The 15600-nt window shown below is 45.6% G+C and overlaps 1 protein-coding gene across 3 annotated transcripts in view; it reads left to right on the top strand.

Moving 5' to 3' along the window:
- The first annotated feature begins 14110 nt into the window (after positions 1 to 14110).
- The window catches only part of CYRIB (CYFIP related Rac1 interactor B), a 152941-nt gene continuing 151451 nt past the window's right edge, over positions 14111 to 15600 (top strand). For all 3 annotated transcript variants that reach the window (XM_063451055.1, XM_063451057.1, XM_063451060.1), the window contains exon 1: positions 14111 to 14257. The gene's annotated coding sequence lies outside the window, so the exon portion shown is untranslated. The remainder of the gene's footprint in view (positions 14258 to 15600) is intronic.

Raw genomic sequence — 15600 nt, forward strand, 5'->3', positions numbered from 1 at the left:
TTTAGCTAAAATACTGGCGGACAGACTCAACCCTCATCTAAAGACGCTGATACACCCGGACCAAGTGGGGTTCGTAACTGCCCGACAGCTTTTCGAAAATACAAGACGAAACATAGACCTCATATGGAGACAAAACCAAGTTAAGGAGACGACCCTGGTTGTATCTATTGATGCGGAAAAAGCTTTTGATAGGTTCGCATGGCCCTACCTCTTCGGCCTCCTGGAGCATCTGCGTTTCCCAGACAGGTATATAGCCTCAATTAAAGCGATGTACGCTCAAGCCTCCGCCCAAGTTAAAATGCCCGGGGCAAGCCCCGAACCCTTCAAACTGGGAAACGGGACTCGCCAAGGATGCCCTTTATCCCCACTCCTGTTCGTGCTCACTCTGGAACCCTTACTACAAGCAATGCGCTTACACCCGCACATCAAGGGGATAACGGTGGGAGGTAGTGAGTTTCTCGTCTCAGCGTATGCTGATGACGTCCTACTGACCCTCACGGACCCGACGGACTCCATGAGCGCTCTACAAGAAACTCTCACCAGATTTGGGGCTTTCTCAGGCTACAAGGCTAATTTAGACAAATCCAGCGCTCTCCCTCTGGGGATCCCGATGGGGGACGTGGCGGCATTGGGGGACACCTACCGTATACCCATAGTTAAGGATCATCTCAAATACCTGGGGGTACTGCTACCGAGTGACCCAGATAAGCTTTATAACCTCAACTACGCCCCGCTTATACAAACCCTGATTCGAGACATAGATGGCAGGATAAACCCATATCCTGGATAGGTCGCCCGCATACCATTAAGATGAATGTCCTCCCCCGCATATTATTCCTTTTTCAGGCACTACCAGTAAAGATCCTAAAATCAGACCTTGCTCTTTACAAAGGGCTATAGGGAACTTCATATGGCAAAACCGTCGCCATAGGATATCCAGGAATATCCTCTACAGACATAAACAGAGGGGTGGGATGGGCCTACCACACTTACACTATTACTACCTAGCAGCCCAACTGGCACAGGTAGCCATGTGGCACGCGCCGCTGGAGGAGAGACGGTGGGTAGACCTAGAGTCCCTGATGACAGGCCTAGATCTCCCACAATATCACATGTGGCTCCCGAAGCAGGACAGGCCTATCATAAGAGCCACGTGCCCAGCAATCTTAAACTCCCTGAGAATTTGGGATCAGACGGCACTAAAATACAAATTGGCATCGTCCCCATCACCGCTCACTCCCCTCCTGAGAAATAGAGGTTTTCCGCCAGGAATGTCGGCAAGGGACTATAGGAACATAGAGAGGGTGGGAGTACAAAGAATTTGTCACATGTACAAAGGGGGCCGGTTGGTCTCCTTTGCACAATTACAACAATTAGCTCACCTCACCCCCACAGACTTCTTTAGGTACATGCAAATTAGGGATTATGTACAACAACCAAAAATACAAAAGGCTGCCCGAGGTACTCTAACTTTCTTTGAGAAGATGTGTCTTAAAGAAATTGCACAAAGAGGACTCATCACTATCATATATGCACACCTCTGCTCAGAAACACAAGAATGGGGAACCTTAACATACACAGACGCGTGGGAACGAGATCTAGGGGAAGTGCTAGAGGGAGTGGAATGGAGGGAAATATGGGAGGCCAACACCTCAGTGTCCATGTGTGTAACCCACCAGGAACAGGCGTATAAAACCATGTTTCGGTGGTACACCACACCTGCTAAATTGCACTCTATGCGACAAACACCCACTGACACTTGTTGGAGGGGTTGTGGTATAAAGGGTACTTATATCCACATGTGGTGGGAATGCCCCCTAGCACACTCCTACTGGTTAAAAATACACCACCTGATAGAAATGATATTCCACAGAGCGCCAGCCCTGGACCCGTGGACATACTTACTGAACCGACCTGTAGATGGGTGGACACGACGGGAACAAAAACTGATCCATAAGATCACACTAGCAGCGAGGAAGGCCATGGCACAGGTTTGGCTACAAACGACGCTACCACCCATACCAAGGGTTATATCCAACCTAAAAGAAATACACCTCATGGACAACTTAACTGCCCGAATAAAAGGAACATTATCAAGTTTAGATAAGTTATGGGACCCATGGCATAATAGTGACGTAGTATAAAAACCTACCCACCCGGACCCAATTGCGTAATGGGGGGGAACGACCCAAGACAGAACACGAGTGGCACCCCTGTTAGGGACTAGACATACTACCACGGACCCAGATAACGTATCTGGATACGCTACACCGCTGCAGGACTCCATCCCCCCTACTCCCCCCCCCCCGCCTTCCTACTCCTCTTAATTCTATTTCTGTATACTCTTGGAGATAACATCAATTATAATATGCTAAGCAAAAGTAGGTTATAAACCTACCTAGACACTATACACTATCTAAAGCCCACGTTCGAGGCTGAAAAAATGTGACACATTTATTGATTTTTCGTTGTTGATTAAACATATTGATGGTAAAGCGCTTACAAGCTTTATATGATACTATTCAGTTATTGTTTATTTTGGGGGGGGGGGGGGGAACCCTTGACACAGAGACAAGAGGACCTACAGCTACACAGCTTACTGTTTATATTCTGGAAAAGCACAAGTTGGCCAGAACCGAGATTACTTGGGCTTCTGCGTAAGCCATGATGCAACTGTGTATATTCATGTTGGCGTAAGCCATGTTGCAACTGTGATTTACTTATGTCAGTGAAAGCCGTAAGGCAACTTTATTCACCTAAGCTCTGTCAAGTGAAAAATCAAGAAATTAAAAAAAAAAAAAAAAACACACATGGCATAGTATGGTTACAACATTGGATGAGACAATGCAATAAAGATGTTGATATTATGGTGAATAAAAGCATTTTAATTTCGTATTATACTATACAATAAAATTTTGATCAATTTCATATATTCCAATATAAAGCTTTAAATACAAATTTTAAAAGAACACTCAAAAACACCATAACCACTGCAGCTTGCAGCAATGGTTATGGTGCCCTGACATCCCCTCCCTATTTTATGGAGTCAAATGTTTAGAATGGTTTAACTACTTACCTGGGATTCGTTAGTCAACAACCCCCACCCCTACTGTTTAGTTAGAGACAGAAGCTTGTTTCACTGAACTCCAAGCATGGCAGTTCAGGACTTAGCTCGTTGGCTAAGAGCAATCAGCTGACACTTTCAGCCTTTACTGCAGGGCTTAGCTCAATAGAACAATCCTAAGCTCCTGAACAGGAGCAAAGAAAAAGTGCTCTTTGCAGTGTAAAAAGGCACGTAGTAATAGATTTAAAAAATATATACAGCAGCTCAACACACATGCAGATATGCCAACCTTGCACAAAATAAATATGTCAAAGAAAAAGTGAACTCAGAGGACCACACCACCAAAGAGAGAATCACTAATTTGAGCGCTAATGGAATTTGCTTACCCCACTATATATTGGGGAGGTGAAATGGCACTTTTATCCACTCGTGGGGATATATGGAGACAATATTGTCTAAAACAGAAAAATTAAACACATAATTGTGCAGTATGCCAATAAAATCTGGATATGGTGTAGAGGAGATATATATCCAACTCACATGGAATAGAGCCTTTCTAGGATAGGCTCAAGTCTCTACAGCAGGGGTATGTAAGGTCATACCAAACCCTCTCCAGATTCTTGGCCCAATGGTTAGCAGGTATATGGAAACAAAAAGGAACAGAATACCCTAGTGCAAAATTGTATAAATAGGGTAATGGTTAAAGTGACAATGCATAGGTATGCTCACCTTTAATAGAGACAGTTGTACTAGGCTCTAGGTATTAAGGCACCTGTGTCTTTAAGGGAGACACTACCCTTCTTGTATGTAAGGCCACCCGGGAATGAGCGCAGGACTTATATCTTTGTATTTGTATTCACTTTTTGTATCACACAGCTAGGTTACAATGCTGCCGCCCATCCCATGTGTTCCCTATTAAGGGTTAATAAGTATATAGGGGTATATATATATAAAAAATACCCCTGTCTTTCTCATTAGAGATATCTTTGCCAGAAGCTCAAGGAAGCAAGGTGAAGGGTCAGTGTAGGACCCGCTTAGGTGGGTCTGCCTTGATGTTGGCATTCCCGCCATTGGAGTAACTAAATGACCTCCATTTGTCTAAATATACATAGGGATTAAGGAGAGAGTGCAGGTAACTTTTATTTTGTATTTTTGTTTACTATATATTGGGGCTGATGTGTACTGTGGTCCTTGCTGTCGCCCAGGAGTGATGGGAGTGAGCACAGGACTTATCTTTTTGTATTCACTATTACATTGTCTGCCTACCTTTAAGTCATCAGAAATAATTATCCCTAAATCCCTTTCCTCAGATGTTGAGGTTAGGACTCTATCAAATATTCTGTACTCTGCCCTTGGGTTTTTACTTCCAAGATGCACTTATCCACATTAAATGTCACTTGCCAAAGCTCTGCCCATTTTTCTAGCTTACCTAATACATTTGTCATTTGGTTTTTCCCTCCTCGAACATCAACCCTGTGGCAAATCTTTGTATCATCAGCAAAAATATCTTACCAAGACCTTCTGCAATATCACTTATACAAATAATGAAGATAATGGGTACAAGTACAGATCCCTGAGGTACCCCACTGGCAATGACCTTGTTTTGAATATACTCCATTGACTACAACTCTCTTTTGCCTGTCAGCCTGTCAACAATATTGGAATCCAAACTCAAACATTGCACTTTATTGGTAAGCTGCAATGTTTGACTTCATATTCCAATATTGTTGAGTGGGTTAGGCAGTGGCTGAGTGACAGGCAACAGAGGGTTGTAGTTTCATTGAGCTATCCAGTCTCAATGGAATCTTTTCCACATGAGGCGTAGTAATCACCTGTGCTCCTCAACAAAGTTTACAACTGTAATTGTTGGATTGCTCCCCTCATTGTAGTCTAGCCCATGACCAATGTTACCCAAGTTGGGTTGTCTGGCTGAGTGTGATGAGTTATAATACAAAAAGCTGTTTACATCATGAAGAGTGTACTGGCAAATTGAAGATTATACTAGCTTTAGTGTACTAATAATCTTAATTTTAGTAATGACAGGAGGCGAATATTTGCATATCTTTCTTTACTGAAAACTCCAGCAGCATAGAAACAGTAACAACCAATCAGAGAAAAGATATGGTGCCCATAAAAGGCCCTGTCTATGACATCACTTCCTCTTTCTTTGAAGCGAAACAATAAATAGCAACAATAAACATAATCATATTACGTCAACAGTTCCACAACATATTAGAATAATCAACTCATGTAGTTCCCGTGATGTAGAGTTATGGAAGGCGAGTCTTTGTCTTGATGAGAAGACGTTCACGCTGTAAGAAAAAGAAATATGGTGAAAGGACTCTGGCGTGGTAGCTTGTCCGCATAAAATAAACATTAAGAATCTGATATACCAATGGATACTAGAATGAGTAACATATCAATATATATTAATTCTAAAGCAATGATAATTAAGAAGCTGTAAACACAACGTAATTCAAGGTACATGTCTAATTATTCAACCTATACAAGTCTCTCAAGCCACATATCTAAGTAGCAAACATACAACCATAACGTACTTACCTTCCTGAACATAGAGGGCATATTCTGTTCAACACGAGAAAACATGGGAGGGATCCTATAGGGTGGGAAATATTCACCTCCTGTCATTACTAAAATTAAGATTATTAGTTCACTAAAGCTAGTATAATCTTCAATTTTACCACATGACAGGAGGCTTCATATTTGCATTTTTAAAGCTTAGAATTGACCAGTGTGAAGGAAGTATGAGATGTTTGCCGAAATAGAGCGTTCTAAACGTACCCTCTCGCGCTCAAACCGCGCATCGTATAATGTCGGTTAGGGAAGCGTCGGCCGAAAAGGACTTGTGGGGCCACCGCTCCCTTGACCGAGTGGGCTCCGAAACAAGGTTCGACGCCCGCTAGATGCAATAGCCAGCGGATCCATCTGGCCAGTGTAGCGGTAGACCCCTCTCCATGAGGTTCCACGTAAGAAGTCAGGAGTAGACCCGTCGCATGAATACGAAGGGGGAATGATTTCGGTATACCCCATTAGCGTTCCGACCACACCTAGTTTGGTGTCTGACACAAAGTATGGGTATGACACCGAAGATGAACTGGACTTAGTTCGACTCGATATGGTAAAGGTAATCCCGCCTGGTGTGATAGAGAAAAAACATCCATATCGAAAGCCCTAACGTCCGTCACCCGTCTAAATAAGACGAGGCATAACAAGAGGGCTAGTTTGGCTGAAAGTTGTTTCAGTGACAAACAAGGATTGTCCTGCTATTCCCCCAAGGAATCACAGCACCACATCCACCTGCCAGAGGTGTGAATACTTGGGTGCCGGGTCTCGATAATTCGGCACCCCGTAGTAGTCGACAAACCAGTGGATCTTGACCTACTGGTCCGCCCTGTACCGGAACATGCGCCACCAAAATGGTGGATCCGATCACGTTGAGGGATCGATATGACTGCCCCAACGAGACCAGGTGTGACAGATAGTTAAGGATCGGTGGGGCAAGTGCGGTAAAGGGATCGGAATCCCTTTCCACCCACCAAACACTCCAGTCCGATCAGGCAGAAATATAGCATTTCTTGGTGCCGGGAGCCTGAGTCCCATCAGAGGTCTTAGTTGGGGTACTAGGTCGTGGACATTTCAGGAGGCCCTGAAATCGTCCAGTCCACTAGTGCCAGTCGTCCTTCCATGACAAAGGAGTGGGCTTCCCCTTGATGTCCCGTCCAAAGTAGAGGGAAGGTAGGGAGTGGTAGAGGGTCTCTGCGAGACGCCCCCAGGCGATCCGGGAACCACGGTTGGCATTGTCCGAGTGGTGTCATGAGCAGGAGCGATATCCTGTGTGTGCGCGTGTGTATCGAAGCACCCTTGCCATTGTGGAGAGCGGTTGGGTCCATTTGTATGGGTTCATCCACCACTAGGCATCCGGAGGAAGAGTCAAAGATCGATTTGCCAATCCAAGTTTGCAAGTGAAGTAGTCACCATCGGAATTCCGTCCTCACTTCTGCCGACAGTGGGATCCAGTGGTCGCATGAGTGACCGGCGTGTACTTGTCTAGCCAGCAGTCGATGCATGGCCCTGTAGTGTAGTGGGCCAGGGAATATCGATTGTACGGAGGAGGAGAGGAATCCCACAATCCGGTGAGTATTCCGAGAGGAATCGTATCCAACCTTAGAGCGTGTCCGATATCCATCCGTACAGGGGTGATCTTGTCGGGGACCGACGCGGAACGTAGTTCTCCAAGTCGATGTCGAAACCGAGGCACTGACCCGACACAGATGGGGGAGCGATTTGTCTGCGTACTACCAAAAAACCCGTGGAGTCCAGAACGTGAACGTCAAATTTGACCGCAAACGTAGCCTGGATTCGCAAAGGTACACGAGACATCGCACGTCCAAATTCGCGGATGTGAGTCCTCACCGGCTTCAGTAGCTTTGTAGGTACCACGGAGTCGTAAACTGCTGTGTTAGTCCTCATCACTGGGATCGGAGGAAAACTAGGTAGTTTAGGGTAGCGGATATTGACAAGTATGTGTCCTCGGGGTCCAGATGTGTAAACCAGTCGCTATCGTTCAGGAGGTCTAGTAGAAGGTTTATTTTCTCTATCCTGAAGTGTTTGCATACCACGTAGGAGTTCCCTTGGTGATAGGCTGACTCACTAGTAGATGAAGCGGTTCGGTTCCGCTACCGACCAGTCCTCCCAAAAACACCTTTCCCCGAAAGTGGAGGGTTTGCTTCAGCGAGGTTTGGGCTAAAGTTAGTGTGGTGGGTAAGTTCCCGCCGTCAAATAGGATTTGTGCTTCTGGGCCAAATACTAGTCGTTCTCACGTTCCCCTTCCTCAGATGGCGATGTCCAACGTGCGTGGTGGATAGTAGTCTGCTTTGTCGGAAGATTGTGGTGGACAGGGTCGCGGATTCCCGGTGTTCCGTCTACTTGGTCTGTTCGATGGGCGACTTGCCTTAGACCATAGTGGCAGGGGGGTGGGGGGTTGGAGCCCTTCCCTTGCCGTTTTGACATGAAGGCTCGTGGGGCTGGGATTCGAACCCACGCCTCCAGAGAGACTGGAGCCTAAATCCAGTGCCTTAGACCGCTCGGCCACGCTATCTGGCTGCTGAGGTCTCCAGCAAGCAGTTTGGGGCAGAGTTCATAACAAGAAAAACCTTCTCCACTGAGGCCGCTACTGCGTCGTTTATCAATGCCTAGAAGTCCTAGGGGGTTGAGAGTGTTCTCCATGACCCATTCTCGTCCTGTTGGGAGATAGTGGTAGTCAGTGGGAGTAGTGTTTGAGGGTCAGCACGTAGGGGTGCTAGACTCCTGGTGGCACTGGGGGTCACCCAGGTAAAGCGGCTTGAATTGCCTGCATCAGATTGTCTGAGTGTATGAAATACTCATGTCAAGTGTAGAGGGGTCATCTCCATTAGTTTAATCTGGCCATTGGGAGCTGTGGCGTAGGCGCGATTGACCGGTAGTGCTAGTCCGGTTAGCCGGGTTCACCATAAATGCACGCTAGAGCTGTATGCCCGGATGTAACTATACAGGCTTATTATAGAAGCGCGTGGGACCTGTCTCCATAAGGTCTGCAGCCGCAGGGCCCACGTGTATTCGACTGGGGTCATCCCAGGTGGTGTGCCATGGTAACCCAGAGGACACCCACATTATAATTGTTGGCACCTTACAAGTATTGCATGCATGTCTGGGGGTCACCCCAGGTGGTGTGCCATGAAAATTTACTCAGAGGACACCCACGTTCAATATGTACGCCAGGTACAGTAACTGTACAGATATGTATCCCTGTGAAGGGTACTCCGCAATACACTCAGTTCACTCATGATCCTGCCTGCAAATCGTATCCAGCAAGGTGGTACTGTTGCTTTAATGTAAAACTGCCAGGCAGTGTTTAAACATCCATATATGTATGCAGTAATCAGTGATAAAGTTGAGGCGTAGGACTTCGTGTATTCCATCGGGGTTCACCCCGGGTGGCGTGCCGTGGTAATCCAGAGGACACCCACATCAACGTAATGGTCTATGAATGACCTTGCATGCATATCTGGGGGGTCACCCCAGGTGGTGTGCCATGAAAAATACCCAGAGGGCACCCACATCAACGTAATGGTCTATGAGTGACCTCACATGCATATCTGGGGGGTCACCCCAGGTGGTGTGCCATGAAAAATACCCAGAGGACACCCACATCAATGTAATGGTCTATGAATGACCTTGCATGCATATCTGGGGGGTCACCCCAGGTGGTGTGCCATGAAAAAATACCCAGAGGACACCCACACAAATTTGCACCGTCAGGTACAGTAATATAATATGACCCTATGTAGGGTACAATAATATAATATAATATGCCCTTTGTAGGGTACAGTAATACAAAATGCCCTTTGTGGGGTATAGTGATATAGTTGATCTTGTTATAGGTACAGTATATGCAGGGCCGGTGCTAGGATTTTTGACTACACAGGCGAAGATGCATTTTGACGCCCCACCCCACGCCTCTCCCAAAAAAATAAACAATGCATCTTCACCTCTGTGTCTCGTAGCCCCCTTTTGAATTTCTTAGCCCCCATTAGTGTTGCATATCCAACCTCTTCAATGTCTTACCCCTTTGTGCCCTTTAGTGTGTCTCCTACAACCCCTCTTATGTATTTCTTACTTCCCCGCCAGCCCATTTCTGTCTCTTTCTTCCCCTCAGCCCCTATCTATCTCTCTTTTTTTTCCCACATAGACATGGATACAGGCAAAAATACATACATGCACAAATACACAAACATACAGACACACAACCATACAAGCACACAGACATAATTATTCAGGCACACAGTCACCAAGATATACAGACACACAATCATAAAAGGCACACAATCAAACAAACACAGTCATACAATCTACACATACAGGTACATTGTCGTGCAAACACAGACATACATTCATACAGACACAGGCACACACAGAAATACAGACACAGACATAAAGAAACAGAGAGGCATATAGAGACATACATACACAATGATACAGACATACATACACACACACACACACACTGAGACATATACACACACACACACACTGACACAGATATACACACACACTGACAGACATATACACACACACACACTGACAGACAGACATATACACACAAACACAGACAGACACACACACTGACAGACATATACACACACACTGACGGACAGACACACATACACACTGACGGACAGACACACATACACACTGACAGACAGACACACACACACTGACAGACAGACACACACTGACAGACAGACACACACTGACAGACAGACACACACTGACAGACAGACACACACACTGACAGACAGACACACACACTGACAGACAGACACACACTGACAGACAGACACACACTGACAGACAGACACACACTGACAGACACACACTGACAGACACACACTGACAGACACACACTGACAGACACACACTGACAGACACACTGACAGACAGACACACTGACAGACAGACACACAGACAGACAGACACACAGCCAGACAGACACACAGCCAGACAGACACACAGCCAGACAGACACACAGCCAGACAGACACACAGCCAGACAGACACACAGCCAGACAGACACACAGACAGACAGACACACAGACAGACAGACACAGACAGACAGACAGACACACAGACAGACATATACACACACACTGACAGACAGACATATACACACACACTGACAGACAGATACACACACACTGACAGACAGACATACACACACTGACATACAGACATACACACACTGACAGACAGACATACAGACGTACACACACTGACAGACAGACATACAGACATACACACACTGACAGACAGGTTCAGGAGGGTGGCTTACCTGGGATCCAAAGTGCTGCCTGAGGTAGTTGGGAGTTGGAGGAGCTGGTCCTGCCCAGCCCCCCTCCTCTCTGCTCTCTTCTTGGGGGGACTTCCTCCCATGCTGAAGTGAGGGGCCGGCGGTAGCTCTGCCCCTGCTGGGCGCCAGCCGCGCTGTGTGCTACAGAGGGAGCAGGGATATGACGTGTTCATATCCCCGCCCCCTCCACACAGTCCGCGGCACTGCCGGCTTGCACTCGGTCACGCTACAAGAAGTGACCGGCAGGAGAGGGGAGCTGTGCGCTTCTCAACCTCCTGCTGGTCACCCGGACTTTTGCGCCCCCCGGGCCGGTGCGCCCTAAGGCGGCCGCCTGAGCCGCCTTATGGACGCGCCGGCCCTGAGTATATGTTTTGTATAACAACTGTGATATTGTATGGCTTCACAATAATACATAGATTGTGTGCGTGCTCAACATATAATCATCCAGTGTAAAGCACTATGAGAGATATATCCATGAGAATAAAAAATTTATAATTGTATCAATAAATTAATGTGCCCAGAGAGGGGAACCCGTGAAGGGGTTAATCCAGCTGCAGGGCGCGGTGATCGGGTGATTCCTGTAGGGTATAGTAATATAGCATGACCCTGGATAGGGTATAGTAACATAGAATGACCCTGGGTAAGGTACAAAGACATAAAGGTCCTGTGTGGGGTATAGGAAAAATATTGTGTCCCCTTTAATGCCTGCATGTAAGTATTTGTTTGACAGACACTGTTGGCAGGCACTGTGGCAAAAAATCGCAACAGGGAAACGTTAAGAATATCAGCACACCTGATCCTCTAGCCAGGGTGTAATTACACAGCAGATTATAATATGACCCTGTGTAGGGTAATTAATATGAATTCCCCTTGGAAGGGTACAGTATTGTCAAATCCCCTGAGGGGTGATGTAATATTCCATATGTCCCTGCAGGGACCCTTTAAGAAATATGCTCAGTATAAGGGCAGATAGAGAAACAATAGTGTTATATAGCCTTCATAAGTTTGCATGCTTGTTTTTCCTTTATTTTACTTGGTGTAATCCTAATGCCAGTGAAAGAAGAGTTAGGGGAGGAAAAAATGCCATGAGGGCAATCCCCAAGCTCGTTGCGGCGGTCGGGTGATTCCCAGACCGCCGTGAGGATAGGGCGGCTGTCGCGGGTCTCGTGAGCCGCGAGATCCAAGATGGCCGCCGGCCGCGTGAGCAAGAACTACCCGCTCGGCTGCGAGCGGGCCGGAAAAAAACGCGGTAAAAGGAGAATTTAACCCCGGCTACCCCCCACCCGTCCCCACCCAGCCCCCTGTAGGTAAAGAGTGCCGGTCCACGCGGCGAGCGCGGCACAGACAGCCGTGACGCCCGCGGACCGCCGCGAAAATACACAAGCACAATTAAATCACAAAAGATAACAAAACCGGTGAAGCAGGGGAACTGAATAAGGGAAAACGAAAGGGACAGGTGAGAAGTGAGAATGCAGGGGCATGATCTATACCAGGGGTAGGCAACCTATGGCACGTGTGCCATGCATGGCACTCAAGACTTATAGAGCTAAATAGGCTCTGGCCTATCAGGAGTCCCAGAGCAATTTTTAGATATCTGCTAGTGCAAAAAGGTGGCGAGGGACAATCCTCAATTTATGCATTACAGCACTTAGAGGAATGGTCTGAGATCACTTCCTCCCAACAATTGTGAACTGGAAACAACTCTGGAGTAGAGCTGCCCACAGCAGCTATTGCAGCTCCTGCCCACGACCTGTACCTGGCCAGTCCAGTCCCCACTGGAACCCAAGGAAGTCACCCACACTGCTGGATATGCACTGAGCTGCAGAATAAGCCTCCCCCTCGTACAAATAATACAAACAAATCCCATACATACACACACACACACACAGTCCCAACACGCACACCACTGACAACCCACATACACAACTCCACAAGCAGCCTCTCCTGATAGGCCAGAGCCTATTTGCAATACCACAAGCAGCCACACACATACACCAAACACACACACAATTCCACAAGCAGCCACCATACACACCACACATTCATTGGTATCATACTCAACACCATTGGTATAATAGCCCAGATACGCACAAATCAAACACTACAAAGCAACTACATACAGCGCTCATAAATAACACAAAAACAATGCAGCAACATACATACCTCAATTTAAAAAATAGGACCGACACACCAAGGGATTTCAAGATCTTATTTTGACACAGTACTACAAAAAGGTTGCCTACCCCTGATCTATACACTCAAATTGCTTCATTATGCTAAAGTTGTTTTGGTGTCCCTTTAATGTGCAATGAATAACACCCCACAGATAATCCTGGATGGTTCGATTAATTTGGGCAGATTAACAGGTTTTTGGTTCATTTAAACTAGCTGAAACACATTTTTTGCACACGTTTACAAATTCTTCATATTGATGGCCAATATTTGAAAATAGCTCCCCTGCGGTAGACCGAATTAATATGCTGCCTGAATTAATCAAGGTAATTTTATTCCTTACCCTTTATTCAGCATATGAATTTGTCAATTTCCAGGGAACCACTTTTCACGCCAAGCCCTACAGCCCCTACCCTGGGGACATAAGAAGTGTCCAGGAACAGAGGACGGATCTCCATATATATCCCATTGTACAGCGCTATGGATTCTGATGGCGCTAGATAAATAATAATATATCTCCCTCCTCTGTTATAGAGCAGAGTAGTGGGCACAGATCTCACTGCTAGCTCAATGCTGGATCAGCAGGTGTAGATGGCTTGCATGGGGTGATCATCTCTCACCATTAGTAAAGCATCATTTTAATTTTCCTACAGGTGAGCTGAGTCCTAACCTGCTCCCTCCCATTTATTTCCCCCATTTTAGCTGCTCTGATAATAATGTAAAATAAGCAGTAAATGTTGCACAGCTCTGCCATTCAGTGCTTTCTGTATTTTCCTACCTAGCAATACTCCCATTATTTGCACCCATTGTGCTTGCTGTCAGTGTACAGCAGCTGCTCAGCTGAGCCCCCCACCAGGCACACTGCAGCCAATAAGTGGCTCTGATTCCCAGTCAGTGGATGGAGCCAGCCTCTCTCTGCAAGGTAACCTTCCTCCCCCTGTGTAGTCTCTCTCTGCCTTTTATAGTTATCTCACACAGTAGCTGCTGTTTAGCAGACCTGGATCACATTGAGCAAACCCGGAAGTGCCTCTGGCAGGGACCTGAGCATTGAGGCACCTCTCTGTTAGTGTGAGCAGTGCCTGTCTGTCTGTAGGCACACAGGGGGCCAGCTAGCAGGTACAGTACTGAGCATCCTTGCATCACCACCAGCACTGCCACTGCATGTCTGACTGTGTGTGGGGGAATGGGAGATACAGAGAATCTATTCTTAGTCATTCATTGACATGTAGCATTGTTTGTATCATCTGTCTCCCAGATCTGTGTGTGAGAGAGAATGTGCTGTGTGTAGAATGGAATCTGTGCTGTTATATACATTGTATCTTCTTCTACATATGGGGATTATACAATATACATCTTCAGATCATTCTATGGCTGCATGTGGGGTGTAATGTAGAAAGATCTGTTTCAGTATTCTATCAATGTGTTCTAGATCTGTGTATAGGAATGCAGTGGCTTTAAATCCTATTGTATTACTTACATTTTGTCATGTAAAGCAGATATAGACCATATTCATAGGACAAAGTATACATTGTGTCTATTGTATTTATCTAAAAATATATTTATTAGATTCTTGTGTGACTTTGTATCATATATAAATACTGTGCACTGTTAATATTATATGTGTAATTATATGTATGTTTTTTTTTTTTAAATCATTATATATGTATGTTGTGTGTGTGTGTGTGTGTGTGTGTGTGTGTGTGTGTATATATATATATATTCTAAGCATATTTTGGAAAACAAAGCCTTTGTACATCGAATAAGAAAGCAACGTTGAAACCGAAGCTACAGGCAGAGTTGTGTAATATTTGTTTCAGGCAGACGTGTAGTAATCTTTTCCCACGCTGTTTTTTACAGATTTACCCGCATTTGTTGCTTTTTCCTGTCACTGCCCAAGAGATGCCATACAACCTCTGTTATGTTTAGGTCGAGCTCAGTATAACACAGTATAACTGCCGGGAAATTTATTTCGCATTTAAGACCAAAGCAGCCGATTTGGATAGCATAGCTGGCTTGGAGAATATTTCCAGTTCACCTATTTTGGCCTTAAATTTTAAATTTACTTTAAATTTGTGACAAGTTTCACTTTACTAGATAACCCTTCCTTGAGTGGTCCACCTGCCGACGTCCGCTCTAAGTAGGTCTTATTAATCTACGCAGTGTATTTGATGTTATCATGATCATTTTTTTTATTTTGATCATAAGGGTCTTGATGATGAATGAAGTATGTTTATATTTTCATTAATCGCAATGGATTTTGTAAATCACCTCTGGGCTCTACCTGTTAATGCCATTAGTCTATCTCTAGCCATTGCTATAATAATGATAGCACTACCTGTTTCACTCGGGAATTAATTTGAGTCACATATGTGTGCACGACACTATTGGGGTTAATCAGGTTTGTACTTAGACAGCCAGGCATCGTACATATTTTTTTTTTTAAATAATAATAATAAAAA

Source organism: Pelobates fuscus, chromosome 4 (assembly GCF_036172605.1).
Source record: "Pelobates fuscus isolate aPelFus1 chromosome 4, aPelFus1.pri, whole genome shotgun sequence".
Lineage (NCBI taxonomy): Eukaryota > Metazoa > Chordata > Amphibia > Anura > Pelobatidae > Pelobates > Pelobates fuscus.